This window comes from Ranitomeya variabilis, chromosome 4, assembly GCF_051348905.1.
Source record: "Ranitomeya variabilis isolate aRanVar5 chromosome 4, aRanVar5.hap1, whole genome shotgun sequence".
Taxonomy (NCBI): domain Eukaryota; kingdom Metazoa; phylum Chordata; class Amphibia; order Anura; family Dendrobatidae; genus Ranitomeya; species Ranitomeya variabilis.
Genome location: NC_135235.1, coordinates 183067843 through 183080656, shown reverse-complemented (window position 1 = coordinate 183080656; position 12814 = coordinate 183067843). Strand labels below are relative to the sequence as shown.

The 12814-nt window shown below is 43.1% G+C and overlaps 1 protein-coding gene across 3 annotated transcripts in view; it reads right to left on the bottom strand.

Moving 5' to 3' along the window:
• TUBGCP2 (tubulin gamma complex component 2) overlaps nt 1-12814 on the bottom strand; it is a 362650-nt gene that overhangs the window by 40867 nt on the left and 308969 nt on the right. The window lies entirely within an intron of this gene.

Below are 12814 nucleotides of genomic sequence, written 5' to 3'. Positions count from 1 at the left end.
AACCCAAGATCGATCTTCAGGACCATACCCCTTCCAGTGCAGAAGATACTGGAGGGAAAGCGGACCAACCAGGAATCCATGATGTGCTCAACCTCATACTCCTCCTTACTATCCACCAATACAGGCAGCGAAGAACCCAATGATGCTTCTTTTACAGCCCCAAATGGTTTCAGCAGGGCCCTATGGAACACACTGGGGATCTTAAAAGACGCTGGAAGATGCAAACAAAATGCCACTGGGTTAACCACCTCCTTGATATCATAGGGACCAATAAACTTTGTTTCCAATATTGCCAAAGGAACTTTAAACTTAATGTTCCTGGTGGACAGCCACACTTTATCCCCAACCCAAAGGTTGGTCCCACAGTCCGTCTTCTGTCAGCAAAAGCTTAAACTTCCTCTGAGCCTCCCCAATATTCTTTTGGCCCTCCCATCATAATTTTCCCAACTGCTGTACAGCAATATCAGCCACCGGGCAACCCGAATCCAGGCAAGAAAGCTCCCCAAAGTGTGGATTAAACCCACAAATACAGAAGAAATGGGAGGTGCCTGTAGAATGCCTAACACTGTTGTTGAACGAAAACTCTGCAAAAGGCAAGGCATTGGACCAGTTCTCTTGACTGGAGGTGGCAAGGCAGCGCAAAATTTATTCTAACGACTGATTGATCCGTTCGGCCTGACCATTGGTCTCCGGATGGTAGGCCGACGAAAATGACTCAATAGCCAACCTTTTACAAAACGCCCTCCAAAACTTGGACACAAACTGCACACCACGCAAACTAAGCACATGTTGAACTAACAACCTAAACAAGGTCTCGGCAGAGGGTAGTGCCACTAAGGGTACTAAGTGTGCTTGCTTCGTAAACCTGTCCTCCACCACCCAGATGACAGTATTACCGTTGGAGGGAGGAAGATTGGTTATAAAGTCCATGGACAAATGTGTCCATGGTGTATCAGGAACTGGCAAATGCACCAATTCCCCGTCCGGCCGGTTATAAGAGCTCTTAGGGCAGGCACAATCTTCACAGGCAGACACAAACTTCTTCACATCAGACGTAAGCGAGGTCCACCAAAAAACCCTCATGATAGCCCCACAAGAAGCTGAAGTCCCCGGGTGTCCACTCAGCGCCAAGCCATGGAACTCCTGGAGAACAAACAATTTTCCCACCGGCTTGGATGGGGGAGCCTGGGCTTCCCAAATCTCCCATTCCAAACCTGCAGACACATCAGCCACTACCACCCCAGGTTGAAGAATGGAGGATGGAGGCTCGGGGGTAGAAACTGGTTCCAGACTTCGAGGCAAGGCATCCATCGGCCTTCACATTCTTGGATCCTGGACGAAAAATGATCAAGAAATGAAGCTGGGAAAAGACAAGTGACTATCTGGCCTGTCTGGGGATCAACCTTTTAGCAGACTAAATATACGCCATGTTCTTATGGTCCATAACTACAGTAATGAGATGAACCGCCCCTTCAAAAAATGCCTCCATTCTTCAAAGGCCAACTAAACCGCAAGAAGTTCCCGATTATCCACGTCATAATTTCTTTTCGCCGGGGAGAACTTTTTGGAGAAGGCACAGAGTCTCAAATTGGTCAAGGTGGCGGGGCCCCTGGGACAACACTGCCCCCACCCCCGAGTCATCGACCTCTACTATAAAGGGCTCAGATAGATCTGGCTGTACCAGAACTGGGGCAGTCATGAAAGATTTTTTCAGAGTGAGAAACGCCACTACCGCTGAGGCAGACCAGTTCTTGACATCAGCCTCCTTCTGTGTCAAGTCAGTGAGGGGCTTGACCACCTGAGAAAACCCTTTAACCTTTAATAAACCTCCGGTAGTAATTGACGAATCCCAAGAAGCATTGAAGGCCCTTCAGGTCCCTGGGTTTTAACCCAATCTACAATGGCCTGTACCTTTTTGGGATCCATACGAAACCAATCACTAGAGACAATGAACCCCAATGGATGAAAAACGAGCCCTTCTCTAGTTTAGCGAAAAGTTGGTTCTCCCGAAAACCGCAGGGGCATTGGTCAGACCAAACAGCATAACTAAAGTTATGCACGGCACACACTAGGACTTGGATACAGCGCCGTTCCCTTGCAATTATATTGCCTTTACCTTATGCGCTTCATTGGCTCATGTTCCCCAGCTGGTATACAGCATACACCGGTTTGCAGCAGGTTAACTTAATTCGGACACTCATTTCCGTTTACAGAGCATCCTTCCACATCCAGTTCATGCTAAAGAGTGTTCTGATGAAGGTCCTTTGATGGACTGAAAACGTTCATAACCATTGTGTCTGGATGTATAAATAAAACTAAGCTCCACATTTGCATATACCGAGTGCCAAGTTCATTACTATATTTCAACGGGTTGGACGCTTGACTTGAGCACCAACAGCACCATTTCTAGCGAGTGCCATGTTCTTCTATACTAAAGTTTCAAAAAGCCCTTCTCAGGTGAGAAATGCGTATTTCCACTCATCCCCCTCCCGCACCCGGATGAGGTTATATGTCCCCCACAAGTCTAGTTTTGAAAACCAATTTGACCCCAGATAATTGGTTACACAAATCGGGAATGAGTGGGAGAGGATGTGTTTCTTACAGTAATCGTATGCAGTTCCTGAAAGTCAAGGCATGGGCGGAGACCAGTCTTTTTTTTTTTATTACAAAAAAACCCCTGCAGCAACAGGAGACACAAAAGGACGGATATGCCCCTTGCGAAGACTCTCAGACATGTACTCCTTCATGACGACCCTCTCGGGACCAGAAATGTTAAACAATCGGGCCTTAGACAATTTAGCCCCAGGAATCAGGTCAATGGCACAATCAAAAAGGCGGTGTGGTGGTAACCCCTTGGCCTGATTTTCAAAGAACACGTCCTCGAAGTCCTTCAGGTACTCCGGAATACCCTCCAGACCGATGGATGACACAGACACAGAATTCAGACATTTGTTTTCACAGTTGGATCCCAATTTAACAATTTCCCGGGCCTCCCAGTCAATGACTGGATTATGAAATTGCAGCCAAGGAAACTCCAAAACCAAACTAGCAGGGAGGTTGTCCAGAACGAAACAGGCTAGATGCTCCAGATGAACAGACCCCACCTTAAGGACCGAATTATTTGGTAAAAGAGCGGATCCCGTCCTTGGTGAACGGAGTTGAGTCAATAGCCACCACTCATGGGTTTGTCCAACCTGACTGTTCCTATCTAACAGTGAGCCACCAACCTTGAGTCAATCAAGTTCACTGGACACACAAAAGCAGAAGAGGAAAAAAAAACAACTGTTCACTCCTACTTCCACTTTTAACAATAGTTAGAAGGCTGAGAAAAAAAAAGTACATGTGGGTCTGAGTAACCTCCTCGGCAGTTACACAGACCTAGTCGTTTCCCGAGAACTTGGAATCCGGGGGACAGTCCTTTCTCCAATGACCTGGCTCTCCACAATAGAAGCAGAGTTTGTTCTCTCTGCAGCGTCTGCTCTCCTTTTCCATCATGGAAACAGCCCTCACCTCCATGGGCTCAACCGACGACGAAGGCTCCGGTTTCACTGGCAACAGAGGAGCATCTCATTGCACAACACATGTCTCTCAGCCTGTGGTCCATAAGGACGGCCTGGGTCATGGCCTCCTCCAGAGAGTCGGGCGGTGGGTGCAGGGCCAAGGCATCCTTTACATGCTCAGAGAGACCCCGTCGGAACAGCCCCTTGAATGCCGAGTCGTTCCAGGAAATCTCGGGTGCCCATCGCCTGTACTCTGAACAGTACCACTCAACTGAGCGCTTTCCCTGGGTAAAACACAATTGTGCCCTCTTCCAATCTCACCCAATCAGGTTCATAGTAAACAAGACCCAAGGCCTCGAAGAACTGATCAACAGAGGGGAGGTAGGAGATAGGGAGAAGCCCAGGATTGCGGCCCCTCATGTAACAGGGAAATAACTATCCCCACCCTTTGACTCATCGCCCGAAGACCGAGGAGGCAGGGAGAAAAGTAATTTACAACTCTCTTTGAATACCCTGAATTTTTTCTTACCCCCAGAAAAGGTATCCGTAAGTTTAATAGAGGGTTCAGGAGAGGATAAGGAAATATCAGACACAGTACCTTCTCCATTGCCAGACGAGGAAGAGGCATCCCAAACAGCATTTACTGCATCTGCCAACTCCCTCTGTACCTGTAGGTGAGAAGCCACCAACGCTCTTTGCTCTTCAGATAGGTTCTGCAACATCTTGGTCAGATTAGATACCTGATCTGACAGAGCATGCAGCGAGTCCATAACCAGCACACACACAAAAAAAACACAGAAAAATCGTATGGGTCGTTAATAATGTGATGACACCAAAGGTGTCACTGGCGCTATCTAGGGGGGCGCTAGCAGAGGGCACGGGAAAGAGCACAGGAACACGACACGCTGTGCAAGGACCTGAGACTATGTAGTGAGCACAGGACCTGGCACTGAGCAGTCACGTGACCAGGGGGTAGAGTCACCACGCGTGAGTGCAGGGAAGGCAAATGACTGCAGAGTGCAATGCACAGACAGTAAACGTAGTCAAGGAAAGCTAAGGGTCAAAAGCCAGACGAGAGCGTAGTATCTAGGGATAGCACAGAGTAAAAGGAGACAAGCCAAGGTGTCAGATAACTGGAGAGGACAGGGCAGTACAAAGCAGGATACAGAGGCAAAAATCAGGGGACAAACTGGGTCATACACAGCAAAGCATACAAGCACAGAGAAACGTTTACGTACGACTAACCTGGGTCAGCAAGCATAAACCAAGGGTACGGAAGTATCACCGACACCAAATTCTGGAACTGTCAACATTAAATAGCCACCCCAGAACCAAAAAGAGACAAACTATAATTAACCCTGACCTGACCAGGACGGAGGCGGAACCATCCTGTGTAGAGTCATGACAACACATAGCAGAATATGTTCAGACAATTGGGCATTTTTCTCCTTTCAATCAGATCAAACAGAAGAGTAAATTCAGTTCAATGGTGGTGACAAACTAAAAAAAATGTGATGAGCTGACCAACTATATGTAGATATTTCCTCAGAGATGACAGAGATTTTACTTGGAGGTAAGCTGGTAGATAACTATATACAGTTGTGAGGTAAACGGGTCAGCCTCTTCCTTATAGATGAACATTTGCAGACTGGCAGTTTCTCAGTGTGATATTGGCTGCTTTCAGGTTCTCTCTCTGTGGAGACTTTCACTCATTTTCACCTCAGTGGCTGAGCTGTTTTCTTCCCTCTGAGGCAACTTGCCCTCCCAGAAATGCAGTGAAAATCCTCTCACAATGTTAGCTGTCCGCGTCCTTCCCTTCTATCTCCCTGTGGCAGAGCACAGATCACTGTAGAGGCCTGTCTCCTTTCAGAGTCTCACATACCAGTCCTTGCTGCCATCACCATCCTTTTCTGACTGACTCAAATCTTACCACTTCATAACAGTTAGCTCCTCCCCATAACATGTGACTTTCCGAGAAGCAGTCATTGGTTGACTGCACTGTCAATACTCCTTCCCATAAAACTCACTAAAACCTTTACTGATGTTGTCCCTATAAGAAAATTCACAATTAAGTAAGACAAGCAAAGAAATAGGAATAACATACATTGAATGCACAAATGCAGAAATAACATAACAAAAATACAGAAACTTTATGTGATAGAGCAAAACTAAGCATATTTTTGGAATAAGCACATCAAACTCCTTAAAACAGACATATTACCTTTGCTGATAATTTTTTTTTGTGTTGACCAGTGTAATTAATATTTCTATAAAATAGTTTCGATTACAAAAAATGACAAAACATAAAAAAAACTATATAAATGTGGTATAGCTGTAACCGTAGTTAACCGAAGAATAAAGCTGTCATATCAATTTTACCACACGCAGAATGGCATAAAAACAAACAAAAAACAATTCCTGAACTGCTGGTGTTTGTTCATTCTGACTCTCAAAAACTGGAAAAGAAAGCTTTCAAAAACTGTCATGTGCCCGAAAATAGTACCAATAAAAAAGTCAACTCGCCTAGTAAAAAACAAGCCCTCACATGACTGTCAGCAGAAATAACAAAAAATTATAGCTCTCAAAATACGGCGGTGCAAAAACTTGTTTTTGCAAAAAAAAAAAAAAAAAGGGTCTTTTAGTGTATGGCAGTAGCCAAACATAAAAATCGGATAGAAATTTGGATTTGCTGTAATCGCACCGACTGGAAGAATAAAGTTGTTTAATCAATTATACAACACTAGGAACAGTGTAAAATTAAATGAAGGCACTGTGAATGCTGTCTGGCCTGTGATTGAGCAGTGTCTGTCTTTCAGGCGTCCATAAATGTGCCGACTGCCACAGTTTTGTGCACTTCTGAAAAGAAGGACAAACAGTACCAGCACTACTACTGTACAGCCACATATTTTATTTCCACATTCAGCAGAAATTGTAAGACAAATTTTGGTGCCATTTTTACCCATTTCCCAGTGTGAAAATGTAAATCTGGGGTTAAAATAACATTTTGGAGGTAAAAATGTAATTATTTTCACAGCCCAATGTTAAAATTTTTTGTGACCCATCTGTGGTGTCAATATGATCACTGCACCCCTAGATGAATTAATTGAGAGGTGTAGTTTGTAAAATGGGGTCTCTTATGGGGAGTTCTGGTGTTCTGGAACCTTTCGAGCTTTGACAATGTAACATGAAACCCTCAAACCAGTCCAGCAAAATCTGAACTCCAATATGGTGCTTCTTCCCTTCTGAGATTTACACTGTGCCTGAAAAGTAGTTTTTGACCAAATATGGGGTATCGGCATACTTAGGAGAAATTGCACAACAAACGTTAAGGTCCATTTTGTCATACTATCCTTTTGAAAATGAAAACGTTTGGGGCTAAAAACATTTTTGGGTGAATTTTTTTTCTTCATTGCCACAGATCAAAATTGTGGGTTCAAGGTGCTCACGACACATCTATAGGCAGATTCCTTGAGGGGGTCTTGTTTAACAAAGGGGGTAATTTGTGGGAGTTTACCACTGTTTAGGCACATCAGGGGCTGGCTAAACACGACATGACACCGTCAGATCATTCCATGAAAGTTTGCATTCCAAAACATCACTTCCTTTCTGAGCCCTGTCTTGCACCCAAGCAGTAGCATACCCCCACATATTGGGTATCCGCATACTCAGGAGAAACTGCACAACAAATTTTGAGTTCAATTTTCTCCTGTTACCTTGTGCAAATAAAAAAATTGGGGCTAAAATAACATTTTTGTGGGAAAAATTTGATTTTTTTTGGTTTTCACGGCATTATTTATTTTCTACATTATAAACTTCTGTGAAGCACAGGGGGCTTCTGAGTACACAACACACATCTAGATACATTTCTTGAGGGGTCTAGTTTTCAAAATGGGGTCACTTGTGGGCTGTTTACACTGTTTAGGTACATCAGGGGCTCTCCAAACATGACATGCCATCCACGAATTATTCTAGCAAATTATGCATTCAAAAAGTTAAATTGTGTTCCTTCCCCTCCGAGCCCTGCATGTGCCCATACCCCCCCCCCCATATGGGGTATCAGAATGCGCAGGAGAAATTGAACATCAAAGTTTGGGGTCCATCATTTTCTGTTACCATTGTAAAAATAAAAAAAAAATTGGTCTAAAGTAACATTTTTGTGAAAAACGCTAAATGTTCATTTTGTCTTTCCACATTCCAAAAATTCATGTGATGCACCTGAAGGCTTAATAAAATTCTTGAACGTGGTTTTGAGCACCTAGAGCAGTGCAGTTTTTAGATTGGTGACACTTTTGGATATTTTCTAACATGTAGACCCCTTAAAGTCACTTCAAATGTATTGTGGTCCCTAAAAAATTGTTTTGTAATTTTTTTTTTATAAGAAATCGTTAATTAACTTTTAACTCTTATAATTTCCTAACAAAAAAAAAAGTTTAAAAAATTGTGCTGATGTTAAGTAGACATGTGTGAAATGTTATTTATTAACTATTTTTGGCAATATAACTGATTAAAGGGCCTAAAAAAAATAAAAAATTGAAAATTGCTAAATTTCCATTTTTTCACAAATAAAAGCAAATCATATATCGAAGAAATTTTACCACTATCATGAATTACAATATGTCATGATAAACCAGTGTCTGAATCAGTGGTATTAATTGAAGTGTTCCAGAGTTGTTAACCCCTTCACCCCCAAGGGTGGTTTGCACGTTATGGACCTGGCCAATTTTTACAATTCTGACCACTGTCCATTTATGAGGTTATAACTCTGGAACGCTTCAACGGATCCCGGTGATTCTGACATTGTTTTCTCGTGACATATTGTACTTCATGATAGTGGTAAAAAATTTTTGATATTACCTGCGTTTATTTGTGAAAAAAAGGGAAATTTGGCGAAAATTTTGAAAATTTCGCAATTTTCCAACTTTGAATTTTTATGCAATTAAATCACAGTGATATGTCACACAAAATACTTAATAAGTAACATTTCTCACATGTCTACTTTACATCAGCACAATTTTGGAACCAACATTTTTTTTTGTTAGGGAGTTATAAGGGTTAAAATTTGACCAGCAATTTCTCATTTTCACAACACCATTTTTTTTAGGGACCACATCTCATTTGAAGTCATTTTGAGGGGTCTATATGATAGAAAATACCCAAGTGTGACACCATGTGCTCAAAACCACATTCAAGAAGTTTATTACCCCTTTATGTGTTTCACAGGAATTTTTGGAATGTTTAAATAAAAATGAGCATTTAACTTTTTTTTCACACAAAATTTACTTCAGCTCCAATTTGTTTTATTTTACCAAGGGTAACAGGAGAAAATGGACCCCAAATGATGTTGTACAATTTGTCCTGAGTACGCTGATACCCCATATGTGGGGGTAAACCACTGTTTGGGCGCATAGGAGAGCTCGGAAGGGAAGGAGCGCCGTTTGACTTTTCAATGCAAAATTGACAGGAATTGAGGTGGGACGCCATGTTGCGTTTGGAGAGCCACTAATGTGCCTAAACATTGAAACCCCCCACAAGTGACACCATTTTGGAAAGTAGACCCCCTAAGGAACTTATCTAGAGGTGTGGTGAGCACTTTGATCCACCAAGTGCTTCACAGAAGTTTATAATGCAGAACCGTAAAAATAAAAAATCATATTTTTTCACAAAAATTATCTTTTCACCCCCAATTTTTTATTTTCCCAAGGGTAAGAGAAGAAATTGGACCCCAAAAGTTGTTGTCCAATTTGTCCTGAGTACGCTGATACCCCATATGTGGGGGTAAACCACTGTTTGGGCGCATAGGAGAGCTCGGAAGGGAAGGAGCGCCGTTTGACTTTTCAATGCAAAATTGACAGGAATTGAGGTGGGATGCCATGTTGCGTTTGGAGAGCCACTAATGTGCCTAAACATTGAAACCCCCCATAAGTGAAACCATTTTGGAAAGTAGACCCCCTAAGGAACTTATCTAGAGGTGTGGTGAGCACTTTGACCCACCAAGTGCTTCACAGAAGTTTATAATGCAGAGCCATAAAAATAAAACAAACATTTTTTTCCCACAAAAATTATTTTTTAGCCCCCAGTTTTGTATTTTCCCGAGGGTAACAGGAGAAATTGGACCCCAAAAGTTGTTTTCCAATTTGTCCTGAGTACGCTGATACCCCATATGTGGGGGGGGAACCACTGTTTGGGCGCATGGGAGGGCTCGGAAGGGATGGAGCGCCATTTTGAATGCAGACTTAGATGGAATGGTCTGCAGGCGTCACATTGCGTTTGCAGAGCCCTAATGTACCTAAACAGTAAAAAAAACCCACAAGTGACACCATTTTGGAAAGTAGACCCCCTAAGCAACTCATCTAGATGTGTTGTGAGAGTTTTGAACCCTCAAGTGTTTCACTACAGTTTATAACGCATAGGCGTGAAAATAAAAAAAAAAAAATTTCCCCCCCAAAATTATTTTTTAGCCCCCAGTTTTGTATTTTCCCAAGGGTAACAGGAGAAATTGGACCCCAAAAGTTGTTGTCCAATTTGTCTTGAGTACGCTGATACCCCATATGTGGGGGGGAACCACCGTTTGGGCGCATGGGAGGGCTCGGAAGGGAAGGAGCGCCATTTGGAATGCAGACTTAGATGGAATGGTCTGCAGGCGTCACATTGCGTTTGCAGAGGCCCTAATGTACCTAAACAGTAGAAACCCCCCACAAGTGACACCATTTTGGAAAGTAGACCCCCTAAGGAACTCATCTAGATGTGTTGTGAGAGCTTTGAACCCCCAATTGTTTCACTACAGTTTATAACGCAGAGCCATGCAAAAAAAAAATATTTTTTTTCCACAAAAATTATTTTTTAGCCCCCAGTTTTGTATTTTCCCGAGGGTAACAGGAGAAATTGGACCCCAAAAGTTGTTGTCCAATTTGTCCTGAGTACGCTGATACCCCATATGTGGGAGGGAACCACTGTTTGGGCGCATGGGAGGGCTCGGAAGGGATGGAGCGCCATTTTGAATGTAGACTTAGATGGAATGGTCTGCAGGCCTCACATTGCGTTTGCAGAGCCCTAATGTACCTAAACAGTAATAAAAACCCACAAGTGACACCAGTTTGGAAAGTAGACCCCCTAAGCAACTCATCTAGAGTTGTGTTGTGAGAGTTTTGAACCCTCAAGTGTTTCACTACAGTTTATAACTCATAGCCGTGAAAATTAAAAAAAAAAAATTTCCCCCCAAAATTATTTTTTAGCCCCCAGTTTTGTATTTTCCCAAGGGTAACAGGAGAAATTGGACCCCAAAAGTTGTTCTCCAATGTGTTCAGAGTACGCTGATACCCCATATGTTGGGGTAAACCCCTGTTTGGGTGCACGGGAGAGCTCGGAAGGGAAAGAGCACTGTTTTACTTTTTCAACGCAAAATTGGCTGAAATTGAGATCGGACGCCATGTCGCATTTGGAGAGCCCCTGATGTGCCTAAACAGTGGAAACCCCTCAATTATAACTGAAACCCTAATCCAAACACACCCCTAACCCTAATCCCAATGGTAACCCTAACCACACCTCTAACCCAGACACACCCCTAACCCTAATCCCAACCCTATTCCCAACCGTAGATGTAATCCAAACCCTAACCCTATCTTTAGCCCCAACCCTAACCCTAACTTTAGCCCCAACCCTAACTGTAGCTTTAACCCTAACCCTAGCCCTAACCCTAGCCCCAACCCTAACCCTAGCCCCAACCCTAACCCTAGCCCCAACCCTAACCCTAGCCCCAACCCTAGCCCTAACCCTAACCCTAATGGTAAAATGGAAATAAATACATTTTTTAAATTTTTTTATTTTTCCCTAACTAAGGGGGTGATGAAGGGGGGTTTGATTTACTTTTATAGCGGGTTTTTTAGCTGATTTTTATGATTGGCAGCCGTCACACACTAAAAGAAGCTTTTTATTGCAAAAAATATTTTTTGCGTTACCACATTTTGAGAGCTATAATTTTTCCATATTTGAGTCCACAAAGTCATGTGAGGTCTTGTTTTTTGCGGAACGAGTTGACGTTTTTACTGGTAACATGCTCGGGCACGGGAGATTTTTTGATCGCTTTTTATTCCAATTTTTGTGAGGCAGAATGACCAAAAACCAGCTATTCATGAATTTCTTTTGAGGGAGGCGTTTATACCGTTCCGCGTTTGGTAAAATTGATAAAGCAGTTTTATTCTTCGGGTCAGTACGATTACAGCGATACCTCATTTATATCATTTTTTTTATGTTTTGGCGCTTTTATACGATAAAAACTATTTTATAGAAAAAATAATTATTTTGGCATCGCTTTATTCTGAGGACTATAACTTTTTTATTTTTTCACTGACGATGCTATATGGAGGCTCGTTTTTTGCGGGACAAGATGACGTTTTCAGCGGTACCATGGTTATTTATATCTATCTTTTTGATCGCGTGTTATTCTACTTTTTGTTTGGCGGTATGAGAATAAAGCGTTGTTTTTTGCCTCGTTTTTTTTTTTTTTTTTTTACGGTGTTCACTGAAGGGGTTAACTAGTGATATAGTTTTATAGGTGGGGTCGTTACGGACGCGGCAATACTAAATGTGTACTTTTATTGTTTGATTTTTTGTATTTAGATAAAGGAATGTATTTATGGGAATAATATATATATATTTTTTTCTTTATTTATTTATTTATTTTTTTTTACACATGTGGGAATTTTTTTTTTCACTTTTTTACTTTGTCCCAGGGGGGGACATTACAGATCGTTGATCTGACAGTGTGCACAGCACTCTGTCAGATCACCGATCTCACTTACAGCCGTGCAGGCTGCAGCTTTCATCTGCAGCCTGCACGGCACCCGGAAGTAATCCCTGCAGGACCCGGATGCAGCCCCGCGGCCATTTTGGATCCGGGGCCTGCAGGGATAGGAGGTAGGAGACCCTCGCAGCAACGCGATCACATCGCGTTGCTCCGGGGGTCTCAGGGAAGCGCGCAGGGAGCCCCCTCCCTGCGCGATGCTTCCCTGTACCGCCGGCACACCGCGATCATGTTTGATCGCGGTGTGCCGGGGGTTAATGTGCCGGGGGCAGTCCGTGACCGCTCCTGGCACATAGTGCCGGATGTCAGCTGCGATAGGCAGCTGACACCCGGCCGCGCTCCCCCCGTGAGAGCGGCCGATCGTGCTGGACGTACTATTCCATCCTTGGGAATTAGGGCCCACCCCACATGGACGGAATAGTACATCCAATGGCAGAAAGGGGTTAAAACATAAAATTACACTTGTCAGAATGGTAAAATTCGTCCTGCATGAAGGTGAAGACATGCTTGGGTC